General features: G+C 38.6%; 2 long non-coding RNA genes across 3 annotated transcripts in view; one reads left to right on the top strand and one right to left on the bottom strand.

The window, feature by feature from the left end:
- Positions 1-20: 20 nt before the first annotated feature.
- The window catches only part of LOC138915861 (uncharacterized), an 81,651-nt gene continuing 67,532 nt past the window's right edge, over positions 21-14,139 (bottom strand). For both annotated transcript variants that reach the window (XR_011422244.1, XR_011422245.1), the window contains one exon: positions 21-2,494. This is a non-coding gene — a long non-coding RNA (uncharacterized lncRNA). The remainder of the gene's footprint in view (positions 2,495-14,139) is intronic.
- LOC138915863 (uncharacterized) lies at positions 3,527-6,728 on the top strand. Its single transcript, XR_011422247.1, has 2 exons — positions 3,527-3,661; positions 5,404-6,728. It is a non-coding gene; the product is annotated as an uncharacterized lncRNA (long non-coding RNA).

Raw genomic sequence — 14,139 nt, forward strand, 5'->3', positions numbered from 1 at the left:
GGGAAACACTTGCAATATAGTGAGAGACAAATAGTTAATCTGTTTAATATATAAAGAAGCTTTCCAAATCAATAAAAAAGAGATGAACAACTAATATTTAAAATGTACAATGGATAATAACTTTTAATTCACAAAAGAAGGAAGAAAAAGAAACAAAATGGCCAAAATACATTTTTAAATGTAAAGACCCATTGGAAATCAAATAAATGCAATATGGTGTTCCCCAATCTGTTGGCAAAGGTGTAAAAATAAGTATATATCCTAATTTGAAGAAGATATTGGGAGATCAAAACTTTAATGTATTCATATACTTTGACACTGATTTTTAAATTTTTTTTTTTTTTATCCAGAGGAAAATAACACATCACAGAAGGATTATCACAGTATGCCAAGGCAAAAAACTAATAAATATTTTTGAACAGATGTGAAAAAATTCTTCTGCTATAAGAATGTTTATAAAAGCAAAAAATAGAAGAAAACTGAAATGTCCCAAAATAAGGCATTAGTTAAATAAACTTAGCCATCTCCATTCACTAAAATACAGTCCAGTTATTGAAATTTTTTTGTTACAAATGTAGAACTATACTATATATCAATAAATGAAAAATAAACAATTTAAACAGTTTTGTCTTGTGGTCTCATTTTTTGTAAAAAATGTTGTATATCTACCCAGACACACTCACCCACAAACATAGATAAAAGTAATGGAAGGATATACACTAAATTATTAATAGAATCACTGTATTTATTTTCAATGAATGTGTGTTATTAATGTAGTACAAGAAGCAATAAAAGTTACTTTTAAGTACTGTTAAAAATCTTGAACACATGATAAAACTATTTATTTTCCCTTTCTTCCTCCCCTGAAATGTCTGTACGCTTACTGAGTGTATGAAGCATGAAAATAATGAAGAGAATAAGATGGATTTAGCTGGAAGGATGTGGGAACTCTTCCTGAAAGAGGCGACATTTGAGATACGTCTTAAAGGATGGGCAGAATCTTAAGTGGAAGAGTTGGGGCTGGCAGGAAACGCCAGTGGATGTGGGAGAAGAGACGAGCTCAGCTGGAGGAGGGGCAGGTGTAGAATTGCATGTTAGACATGCAGCTGAAAGGCTGGGTTAAAAAACGATAGGTGGGCTTCTCCATCCTAACGAGGAGCAGAATTTATCAATAAGGACACATTGCATATTGATGTGTAACCTGGAGCAAGGCCTGGAAAGTGTGTCTTGACCTTCACTCGTGGGTCATGTGCCTGGAGCCCTGTAAAGGGCCCAGAGCCTAGGATTCTTGGTACAGTTCCATGCAGTAAATGGTCACAGAGATTGATCCAGGTGATTTGTTTATGAACACAAAGGTATTACCACTAAACATTCCCGATGCATTTACCGCCCACAGAAATCATTTTTGAAGATGGATATTGATAATCTAGGTCAAATGAGTATGAAGCACCATATTCCTTTGCTCTGGTTAACATTATTAATGGTAAATAAGTGAGAATGGATCCTTTTTTTTCTTTTTCATCCCACAATATTCTTGTAAGATCCTTTTCTCTGGAATGTGCACATGTCACTCTGAAGGTAAGCCCAGGCCTATGGGTCTGATTGCCACAAGGCAGATCACAGAGCTCCAGATCCACGGGACTCCACCTCCACTGATCTCAGAACCCACCCTCCTAGTTCTATGAGTCTTTGTCTAAAAATGCATAGAGTTTGCCCATCTTGACTAAAATGACTAGTTATTTCAGGTCAAACAAACAATTCATGTTGATTTTTTTTAAATTACACATAGTGTCTGCCCATTTTCATGGAACCGACTGATTCGATCAAAATCATCCAACAAGTCTGCACCTACCTTCGGAAAGGATTCTCAACCATTCATCAAGGGGAACCACTGCATGCTCTCTCCATGTCATGGACAAGACTGTCGTTGTGGTCTGTTATCACTGCACAGAACCGCCGTTGAATGTTAATTGTGTATCCCTCCAGCTGACTGACTCTTATGACTGGAAGTGAGCCTCACAGAATAATTACTGTGTGTTCATTGATAAAATGGGAAACAACACCATCACCAATCATGTTTAACCTTCAGCTTCTAACTAGGAATAGCACAAAACCATACATTTTTATTATTTCCATAGATCATCCTCCACACTCCTGGAATGATGTCTCTTCTTCCCACCCTCTCCAGTCTGAGCCTATCCATCCTCTATCACTTTCTCTAGTGTTTTAGATGATTGGTCACTTAATGTAAAACTCTCACTAAAGCTTATGTAATAGCCACAAATAAAAATTTAAAATATAGAAGACTCTAAATTAAAAGTATCTCTTCCAAGTGGAATTTGCTATTTAACCAAACCACGCAAAGCAGTGAATAATGAAAGCGTTCTGCTCACTGGGCCAGTCCAGAGAGGGCCACTTCTCCCAGGTCAGTTATTGCCCATACTGCTGACGTATAGACAAACTCTGCTCTCATTTCTGTACAGTGAGGAAAATCCTAGGAAGAGCAAGAAAATTGTTCACAAATTAAACTATTTCGAAATTTGATATCATGAACCATGAATCACAAACCCAAGAAGCCAGAAATACGATGAAAAGTGTCTTTAACAATTAAGGAAGCACTGACTTTAGATCGCTTCTGTCCAGATGTACAGCTAATCCTCAAAATTCTTACCAATCTTACTTGAAAGTGTACATAAATACACTTCAGAAAGTGTAAGTCTGTCAAGGTGTTAGGGCAAGAGATGTTATGAAAATTATGTGCGAGTGCTTTGTTGGGGTTAGGAATCAATTTTCCCAGTGTTTTTGCTTTGCTCTCCTACTGCTTTCCAAAGTTTGATGTTTCTCATTTACAAAAAAATTGGAATATATTTCATTTAACAGAAAAGTTGGATTTAACTCTATAATTTGTAAATATTTATGCATATTTTCAAAGAATACATGGGCTTAACTACATTTTTCCCTGATTACTTATATGCCTAATACATCATGTTAGATCTCACATCTCACACTTTCACAATAAAACGTTCAGATGAGAAGGCGATAACCCAAACAACCTGACAACGAATCAGCAGACACTTGGAAAGAAGAAAACCTGAAGTTAGATAGAATCTATAAAATTGGTGCAGATTTAATTTGAGGGCTATTTTCCACTTAAACTTCAAAAAAAAATTTGTGTGTTCAAGGATGAAATTTCTGTTCAAATTTTGCAGAGGGTTAATAAACAGCCTAACAAACGACCAGCTGGTGTCAGCGACCCTACCCCATTTCTCTTCCACCTTCACTCACATGGCAAGTGGGATATGAACGCGTTGTTCTGCATCGTATTCAAGGATGACACTCATGACAGTGATTGCTCCACTCCTGCTGTGTGACTGAGAAGCCCAATATGGTACCAGGAGTCCTTTCTGTAATTTGCACATACGAAGCTTGTTGGGAGATTTGTGACTGCAGCTGCCTTTAACAGAGCCTGCCATTGTTTATATCTCTGCCTCCAAAATACAAAATGGGCCGCTGCTAGGAATGAGCCACTTCATTTCCTGACCACCGCGAGCCAGACTGATGTCTCTGCTGTTCTTTCCCAGATGTTCCCCAGCACAGCCATGTTGCTGGAGAGTTGTGTTTTGCCTCGTTCAGGGATGAACAAGAGAAGTTAACTTGAACGGTAAGCATCCCTTTGGTTGAGGACTGTGTACACTGCATTGACTCAACAATAAAAAATGAGAACCGGTTCTAGGTAGGTACTCTGTGTTAGATAGCTGTGATGAGCAGTGGACGGAACACAAAGAGCGTGAAGCCTAGGCTGTGCCGTCGAGGTGTTTACGAGGTAGACACACTCCTGAAATGGAGCAAGTCAATGAGTGACAGCACAAGGACGGGACAAGGACTTCTACAAAAGTTAACTAGAGGCAGAGACTGTTTCAGGTGTGGGCATGAGGAAATCCTTCATGGAACAGAGAACATTTGAAACAAGATGATCAGAGAGGGCACTTTGAGCAGGTAAGGTGTGAAAAACAACACCAAAGTGGCAGATAGACAGCATGTTTTGGGGATGAGTATACAGGCTGGGTCCAAGAAAAAGACTAGAGGATATAAGAAAACAAAGCAGGCTGGAGCCCGAGTGTCAGGGTGCAAGCCATTAGAGATTGCAAGGAGGCTTAGAAAAGAATTCAGTTAAGGGGTAACCAATCCATGAGCATGCTTGAGTAGTCCTGATGCTGGCACAAACTAGTTGTATGATACCGATCAAAGGATTTAACTTCAATTTTCAAATCTGCAAACTGAGAAGATTAGAATAGAAAAGTAGTTCTCAACATCTGAGTGCAGGAATATTTAGAAAATTATAAAGGAACAGTTACGGCTCCCACGAAGACTTGAGACAGGAGACAGGTCCGTCCTGGCATCGAATGGACCTAACCAAGGATGCGTGATGTTCTGTTACACATGGAACAGTCCCACCCAAAAATGTCCCCCAGGCATAGTGGAGTAACCTATTCATTACTATCTGAGCCTAGAAGCCAATTCTGTTCTAAGTTCTAAGAATGCTGTGTACAGGTAGAAAAACTGTGTATGAATTTTATTTCAGCTAGCAAAGAGGATGGTACAAAATATTTATAATTCAAAGGGTCACTGTGCCCACTGTGGTTGAGAACATGGGGTGAGCTGGTCCCCAAGGCCCTTCCAGATCAAACCATCTATTATCGTGCTGATGAGAGAGAGTGTGGCTCAGATGTGTCCAGTGAACTCTCAGAACCTCGGCGCGCCATCCTTTTGCAAACACAGCCATAGATTAGTAAGTGATTCCTTAATGGACCAAAGGAGCAATGTCAAAACAGATCCTTCTTTCACTAACTGAATTCTATTTATCCCTCGGCTATTTACTCTTCTGGTTAAGTATAAGCTTGAAATCCTTAGGACTTTTCAGTAAAATCCTCATCAAAAACAAAGGGCTTTTCCCTTTACTGTACTGATGCATGCCTCTGGTACCCTATGCCTGCTAAGCATATTCATCTGATGGATTTTAAATGACATTTGAAATGTCATGACACACATTTTCTTCCCCTCCCATTCTCATTCTGCCTCTTGCATGAAAGCAGGCCTGGCAGTGATATTTTTCACCAGGTCTTCGGTTCAGCAAACGTAGATTTAAGCCTTTACACTTTCAGCATGTCCTGGACTGTCCCCAACACACCTTGAGGAACCCCCTGGCCAGTAGTGGGTGCAGGCACAACTGGAGCCTGGACCATCGGAAGACCCCCGCTCTCCCTGCTGGCTGTCGGATGTTTGCAGGGCCCCAGGGAGACGCTCAGCTAATCAGTTACAGGCTGCCTCATCTCTCCAGCGCTTTGACTATCTGCCCGATCTCTCCAAGTTCCTAACCTCGTGCTTCCTCTTTCCTCCTACTAGATGTCCTTCTGGGAGACACTGGATACGGGATGAAACATTTCGACTCCTCGGGCCTGTGAGCTGGTCAGCATGTTCAGCCCCGGGGCCCGTTGCTTTGTTTATCTTTCCTACTTGTCCAGTGGGAGGTTTGGCAAAATGGGAAGCCTTCAGATTGTGAGTCTTGGAAAAATATCTGAATGGTTTGTTGTTGTTTTTTTAAATTCCAGTCATTAATAACAGAGGGCTGACACTGTCTTGCTTGAAAATGAAATTGTGCGGTTGAATATAGCAATCTTTCCGCTCTGACAATACAGAGGATGCTTCCCATTCTACCGTGTTCTTTTAAAACTGGAATCAGGGGTCCATTAGTGACTGTTTCATGCAAATCGAGGCTAGCAGCACCAAAAGTAAGATATCTTCATGTTAAAGAAGCAAAAATGTTATTTCCCAAGTAGAACCCTGTTGACCGTCAGTTAAGCCATGCTTTGTTCTTGACAGACTGAACAACCTGAAGGAAGAGAAACTTGGGGATAAAAATTTTATAGATGCTCTCTGTTTTTTAACGATAGAAATGTTGTTCCCCCTGAGGAGCTGTGACACACAACCCTAACCAAGTCAGATGACGTTTCCTTGTGGAGACACTATGAAGGGAACTAAAGCAAAGAGGCCTCTCAGTGAAGGATAAATGTCATGAAACCTGATCATCGTGCTCAACGGGCTTAGAAGCACTTGCAGATCTGGGTCCTAGGCAACAACAATGTGGATAATCAGAGCTGGATGGATTCTTGACCCTTGATGTGGCCATACATCTCCTCTGGACACAGAGGCCTTCAAAGGGGCCTGCTCCTGGAGGAGGGTTCTGGTGAGCCAGGGGCTGGGACACTGGTTGAATAACTTCAGTCTCCGTGGAGCTGTTCATCACAGCTAAGCCTGTGAGTGTTGGAATGATGTGTATGTTATAGGCGGGTAAGGCCTCAGCTTCAAAGGCTGTAAAACACAGTATGTGGTATCTTACATCACTTCTCAAATCTGCGCGAATTCTGATTTCCCTGTGACAAGGCCTTCCCGTTAGAATGGGAAGTTCAAAAGTACAGCGTGGTTTGGATTGACTGTTCAACAATAAACATCCCTGTGAATGAAAAAGTCAAAAGTAATTGATAAATCTGCTAGTCCTCAGGATGGGCCACAAACCTCTGTCATTTATGAGATATCATTTATCCATCAACTATAATGTACCTTCTTCCTTCTCCTCATTTCCTCTTATCCTGTATGATAGCTGATTATTATCATTATATCTTTGTTAGTCTGAACTCCAGGATCTGCAATAAAGGTCTTGTGGACTGAAATAGCACAATCTGTCATGCGCTGGAATTCGCCTGCTTCACAGAGACTTCGAGTGAAACACATAATTGGAGCGCTCCTTTGTCTACACTTTATCCACAGCCATAAAATAGGGAACAGAGATAGGGCGAGAAGTATGGTGTTTCAGTTGAAACCAAAACACTAAAAGTGTTCTAGAGTTCAAAACTTCTTGAGTAGATAGCCTATCACATCTACAAGAGGCATAGCTACAGTTAAATAACTAGTTCTCTCTGCTAATCTGTAGAAAGTGTAATCAGCTAACCTAACCGAGAAGTCGGTGTGGAATATCATTCTTTTGCTGTATTGTAATCATTCAGCATTTTCAACAGTTCTACAGACACTCAGCTCATGACACAGTCTTTTCTCATAAGATAAGCATTCTTGAAAGAGTAGATTGAGAGAAAATAAAAAGCATTTAGAAAAACATTTCCACTGACATGACTTTCCATTAAGATAAAGAGTTTTTCCTTAAAAAATTAAAAGCGAAGAAAAAGAATAGAAAAAGAAAGAAAGAACAATTACAACAAACATCAACCATGGTTGTGGGTTTCTAGGAGCAAGAGAAAACAAAATAAACCATTGAATCTAGAGACCTGGGTTGGAAGACGAGGCAAGTCACAGGACCACTCATTGGTGGGATCGGAGGAGTTGGGAAGTATCTAGGTTGTTAAGGTCACTTAAAACTGGAAAATTCTATGACTTAAATGTCGTAGATGAACTTGGTCCCTTCACATGGGGCCAGGTTATCAGTGGTACTTGCAGCTCAGCCCAGTTGAGAAAGGGCTGTGTTTTCTTGAGAGCAGTTGTTTAGTGAACTAGGCAGAGCCGTGTACTGGATGGTCAAAAAAGCTGGCGTCTGGCCCCCTCTTCAGAGGCAACAAGCAAAACATGAATCCCGGTGCTTCAACGTGTCCACTAACAAACCTTGATTCTGAGTACTTTCTTTCGTTAGTTTAACACCAGGTCTTACACTGTAATATAAAAACAATAAGACAAAGTCCTTGGAGGTCCAAAACATGGCTCAGGTGACATGTTTGGTGATTCCATTTGGTGATTATCTTTGACATGCTACTGCTTTGATCATTCACACCTTTAAAGAAGCAACTTTTTGAAAGAACAAACTTTAGAAAATTTTTAACTAGAAAACAGAAGCCTCCTTAGATTTATGGGTATTTATTTCCTCTCCAAGGCAGAGTAGTGATTGCTGCCCCACCTTCTATTCCTGGTACTCTCTGATTTTAGTAGCTACTGATTTTGCCAAAAGCTGGAGACATCAAGCCCATTTGCGATTAGTTCTACTGGGCAAATAACCTTTTAAAAAAAGGATTTTACCCCAATTGGTTGCAAAATTGCTAGATTTGAGTGGGATATTTCCTTAAGTCTACTAAGGAAAATTAGATTCTGTGGGTTTAAAAAATACTTTGAAACCACTTGTAATCAGAAAGAAAAGAGCCAGAAGTCATCTCATTCCCCTACGTGGTTGGTGGCCAAAGGCTGGGAAGGGACAATAGTCAATAGTCTCCCTGACTGAGAAAGGTGATCCACTTGCTGTGGATGGTATGGAAGCCAAGAGTTGCCAGACTCAAGTCCCATCAGGTCTTGCCTCATGAGAAAACTGAAACCAGAAATCTTACTTGGCTTTGAGCTACATTCAAAGGGATGTTTTTTAAATTATTGGGATAAAATCTAACTAAGCCTGATATGATTTAAGAACACAAGTCTTCTCTTCCTTGGTTATTTCTTTCATCTTTCTTTTATTCCATCTCCATCACCTGAGCTTTCTTTCTCTCCAAAAGTGCAGCAAAGATGGGAAAAGATAAAAAGCAGATTGGCCCATTGCATATTTTTTGATACTGAGATACTTTGAAACAACCCTTTTTTGTCCCAAAATGTTTTCAAGGTCAAGGGGCTAAAGGACCCTGAGTGAGCTAAAAAATTTAGAGCATCCAACAAATTAAACTCCTTCCCTTAGCATGTCCATTAGGATCTTTGAGTCTTTAATATAATTTAAAGCATTGTCCCCATAGGGAGGTCTAACATTTTGCACAGTTACATTGAAATAGTTGACCTGCCTGAGGAAACTAGAAGAATTTCAAGGGTATATTTCAAGACCTTGTTTCTGTTGATAATAGTGTTCCAAAATTTATATTTATTAATATTGCTTTATTTTGGTCAGACTCCCACAGGAAATCCTGAGGAGTGTACGTTTCTGGCATATTTTATCTTAGATAGTTCCATCCCTTTGGTCTTGCATCCTGATGGCTAGACGAAGAGTACCTTTGAAAGGCTCTGCTCTTTAATAGAGCTGAGGATGACAACAAGCAGGAACTTCAACACTCTAGGAAGACAATCTATCTACTTTCTCCAGTTATCATTAAAATGTCTTTTAGACGTAGGTCATAACTGGAAACCTATAAATGATGTCTGTGTAGTAAGCACTTCCCACAGAGCTGGAGTCCCAAGTGATTAAAATTTATCACATTGTTCTTATGGTTACAAATACTGCTGATATGTGTCATTACTTAGAAAGTACTATTCATAACATTTTGATTTCAGTCCAAATAGTTTTTTTCCTGAATTTCCCATAAAATGCTCTTGATCTTTTTTTTTAAAGGTCGGATCCACTTCTCCTTTGAAAGAACAAAGAAAAAGGGGTTGATTGTTCTCTAGTTTACATTTTGTTTCGTGTGATATATTTATTGCCTGGTGGGATGCATCTAATTTTCCACTGGCTTTTCTGAGAAAGTAATTAGGATAGAACTTAATCCTGTGCAACAAGCAGGCTCTAAGCTCTTTCATGAATTAAAAGTTGTGGGGTTTAGTATGTCTATTAAAATGATTTGTAACCACAAGACCTCATATTTGAGCAGTGCTTTGTTTTTCAAATATGCATTTTATGAAAGCACAAATTTGCTCTTCGATTAAACGGCACAATACGCATTGGTGTGCTCCAGAGTGAGCCCTTAGCCTGGTAGGATTGGTTAGAACACAGGACCACAGGGCAGCCTCTCTTTTAGCCTCCTGGAGAGCTCAAGATTTAAAATATTTTCAGCATGATTTTGTAACCCTCATGCATTATTGCCATGCCCCTGAGAGTTTATATCTTAAGGCAAAAGGTTAGCGCAGTGTCTCCTCAGAGATTCGATTCTTAGGAAGTATCTTGCCTGGAAAGCAGTGGATTGAACTGGCTTGCATTTTTTGAGAAAATAAAGTTATGGAGACAGCATGCCATCTGCTCTTCTGCCTACATGTTCATTTTCTGAAAGACAATTTGAGATGACTCTGGCTGGACAAATCTAGTTTGATTTCTAAATTCTGGAACTAAGTGTACCGTGTAGTACCATTGAGCTATCAAGAAAGGGAAGGGAACAAGATGCTAATGGACTTTAACAGCAAGAGTTTGTAACTAAGGAATATATCAAAACTCCTACCATGATTTCGACTCCTAGTTATGAAAAGTTCAACACCATCTAAACATCTAAATTAACAGACAAATATATACACTATTATACTATAATTTATCATTCTACATTTTACATTTCAATGTAATTTAATGTGACAAGAGATGCTATTTAAAGATGCCCCAAATTTTTACCTCATAGTTTTAGAAATAAATGAAAAAGACAAGGTGAGCCTCTTCCCTTAGAATTCTGCAGTCAAGAGAATTTGAGGATTAAGTAGGCAAATTTCCAAATCTAGGATTTTTTTTTTAATTTTCAAAACAAAATGTACTAGTTCTTTCCATTGCTGACATAGTTGGCTCTATGTAACTTTTGGAGCAAATCTCTTTTTGTATAATTATCTTGCAGTTTAGAGTCATTTGTGGTGGGAAAAAAAAGCCAGCTGGTGGCTAGAAGAAATGAAATATAAGGGGTGTTGATAGGAAGAAAAACAAAAAGGACCATAGAATTGTTTTTATGAATCTTATTAAACTCCAAGGAACTGACTTATTTTGTCATATGGGTATTTTATAATATCAAATATTCTTGGAAACAAGAGAACCATTGGCTGGCACTTCACAAGCATTTGTTATCTAGAGATTTTTTGTTGTATGTTAAAAGACTGGAAAGAGACAATGGTACGTAAATGCAACCAACACAAAATTTCTGATAGTAATGGAATTTTACAGTTAATGTACTTTTCAAACTGCTTTGATTGGGGGTTTATGTATATTTGTTCTAATTCATTTTGCCTGTTTATATTGAGAATTATATTGAAAAGGCATGTATGTAGGCAAGATGACCAAATAACCAGAAAAACAAGCCATGTTTCCTAGATACCTGAGCATCAAAATTGAATTTTCCAGTCAATCAACCAGTTTCTTTGTCTATGTGATAACAGAAGCTAGCTTGGTGTTTTTCTTTTATGTTTTGTAATGTCTCTAAATTTCCTAAAATAAATAACTGACTTTTTTCGAAGGTTTGCATACCAGAAAAACATTTGTAAATATTCTAAACATCCTTGGAATTACACAATACCAGATTCAGAAGGGACTACAAAGGTCTGGGTCTAAATTCAATGTGCCAGTCATCTCTCTTGAGCCTCTCCAGCAGGCGAGACGTGCTGATCACCTGAGGCAGCCCATTCTGTCTACACAGGATTGACTATAAGAAAGTCCATCCTTATTTGGAAACTCCTATGTATTGGTCTTTGTATACATTTGACAGTAGAGAGAATAGACCTTTTCCTCTTTCACAATAAAGCTCTTCTTTCCTCCAGATAAAACATCTTCTGTTCCTGTAGTTTTTCTTCTTTTGACATGATTTTATATCTGTCCTCTCACCAAGTACATCTTGTGTTTTTCAAAGCGTGATCTCTTAAAGAGTGGTGCCTAGATATGAACTCAGGATTAAAAGAAAGTATTGACCACTGTGGAATGTTGAGTTGGGTTATCACATCTTCCTTAGCCTGGAAAGTTTACTCCAACATTGACCGAAATCCTATTAGACTTATGGAAGCTCCATTGTTCTGTTGAGTTATTTTGAACTCACTATTACGTAAGAGACCTAGGCCGTTTTTTCCCAGCATTTTCAATATGAACTATTTTTCCAGTTGGTTTTCTGAACCCAGGTACAGGGCTATGTATTTGTTGTTTACTCCTATTAAACTTCGTTGTATGAGTTCAGCCATTTGTCCAGCCTGTGAAGCTCATTTTGAGCCTAGTAGTGTCATCATCAGATTCAGTAAACCCCAGCTCATTTGACAAGCTGCCTGCCAAACCATTGAAAACAACATCTGGAAGGCAACCCATTCCAACATGCTCAACTCTGGCCCCTAAACCTTTCTCGCTGAAGTTTTAATCCTTTCCCAGGTAAGGCAAGATCTCAAATAGACCATGCTTAAAAAATGGACTTATCAACTCACATCCTTGATTACTAATAGCACTTTATTTTTAAGCAAGAATAGCACGCCTACCAAAGTAAAAATAATCCAGGGAAGCACAATGCATCAAAGTCATTCATTATGACAACATCTACTTTTGATTATTTATCTTGTCTTTATATGAAAGTGTTGATGATGAAACTCAGATTGTGTTTACCATGTTAGATCTTTTCTTTCCTTAACCTCATCTAAAGTGAGAACAGGCTTAAGCAAAGGACAGTGAAATCCCCTATTAAATAAAAATGAAACCAAGGCAAATTCTCCAAGTCAAATAGAATTTTTGTATCTAAGGGTTTTCAAACTCTGCTTGCTGAGCTACGGTGCCCATAGGACTTATGCCATTGTTAGACACTATGAAATAATAAAAACAAAATAATACTGTTCGTAAAATGTAACGGTTACCAAAACTTCCCCCAGAAGCGCACACACACACACACACGCTAATCATCGAGACAGAAGTCTCTGCATTTAACTTTAAAATGTACGATCATCAAAATGCTTGAGCAGCCCATGTGTAGGAGTGATAGGTCTCGCACATATTTATGAGCTGCCTTAAATCCTTTCTGGAGCAAGGAGGAAAGTAAATAAAAGACACAGCCGCGTATTTAATGAGGAGGGAGAGAGAAATCTAAATTGGTATGCAGTCACTGCTCCCACAAACCATTTTATTTTGTAAATAATGAAATCTTTAGATGCCTCCTTTCAGCTGACACTGCTAATGCAGGAGACACACTATATCATCCAATGTCATGGATATGTTGGACATCGTTAAGAAGAAGTACAGTAATAAAATGGCTTTTTTAATGATCTATTACCCTTTGAAATTTAAATAAATGTAAGAATGCCACCTGCCATCCACAGAGTGGTTCCCAATCGTCCTCAGGGGATATGCCTTCTTCTGTGACTCTGGGAGGAATTCCATGGTACTGAGTCAGAGCAGAATGTCTTTAGTTTAGCTGGAACTCACACAGGGATAATACAATTCTGCCTGTCTTTTCCTCCACTTAAAAATTAAACAGGAAACACATATGTACCATATATGTAACATAAATGTATCCTGCTGGTTTTATTTAATTTTCTCCTCTCTAATCCAAAAGTTTCATCCTTTTCTCTTTTCATTTTTCAGAAAAGAATAACCGGACACTAGTATTTTATTTGCAGGTTTGTTGTAAATCATTTTATTATACGTCTCTTTGAACAGAGAAGTCCTTTTCATCAGAGACAATGTTTTGTTCAATTGCTTTTTGTTTTTAATTAAGCGACATAAATTACCCCATTCATAGGACAAACAGGTGTTCATTTGTAAGGTAATCTTGTTTTTGTTTAATTAGTTTATTGAGGTCAGATCGGCTTATAACATTGCGTAAATTTCAAGTGTACGTTATTATATTTCAGTTTCTGTGTCGACTGCATCACGTTCATCACCAGTAGTCTAGTTTCCATCCATCACATTTGCCCCTTTACCCCTTTTACCTTCCCCCCTTCCCCTTCCCCTCTGGTAACCACTAATCTGTTCTCCTTATCTACATGTTTGTTTATCTTCCACATATGAGTGAAATCATACAGTTTTTGTCTTTCTCTGTCTGACTTACTTCACTTAGCATAATACCCTCAAGGTCCACCCATGTTGTTGCAAATGGCACTATTTTGTATTTTTTATGTCTGAGTAGTATTCCACTATATTTACACCATATCTTCTTTACCCATTCATCCATTGATAGGTGCTTGGGTTGCTTCCACATCTTGGCTATTGTGAATAATGCTGTGATGAACATAGAGGTGCATGTTTCTTTCTGAATTATTGATTTCATGTTCTTTGGATAAATATGCAGTAGTGGAATAGCTGGGTCAAATGATATTTCTATTTTTAATTTTTTGAGAAATCTCCATACTGTTTTCCATAGTGGCTGCACCAGTTTGCATTCCCATCAGCAGTGGATGAGGGTTTCCTTTTCTCCACATCCTCTCCAACACTTGTCATTTCTTGTCTTGCTGATTATAGCAATTCTGACA

Source organism: Equus caballus, chromosome 10 (genome assembly GCF_041296265.1).
Source record: "Equus caballus isolate H_3958 breed thoroughbred chromosome 10, TB-T2T, whole genome shotgun sequence".
Lineage (NCBI taxonomy): Eukaryota > Metazoa > Chordata > Mammalia > Perissodactyla > Equidae > Equus > Equus caballus.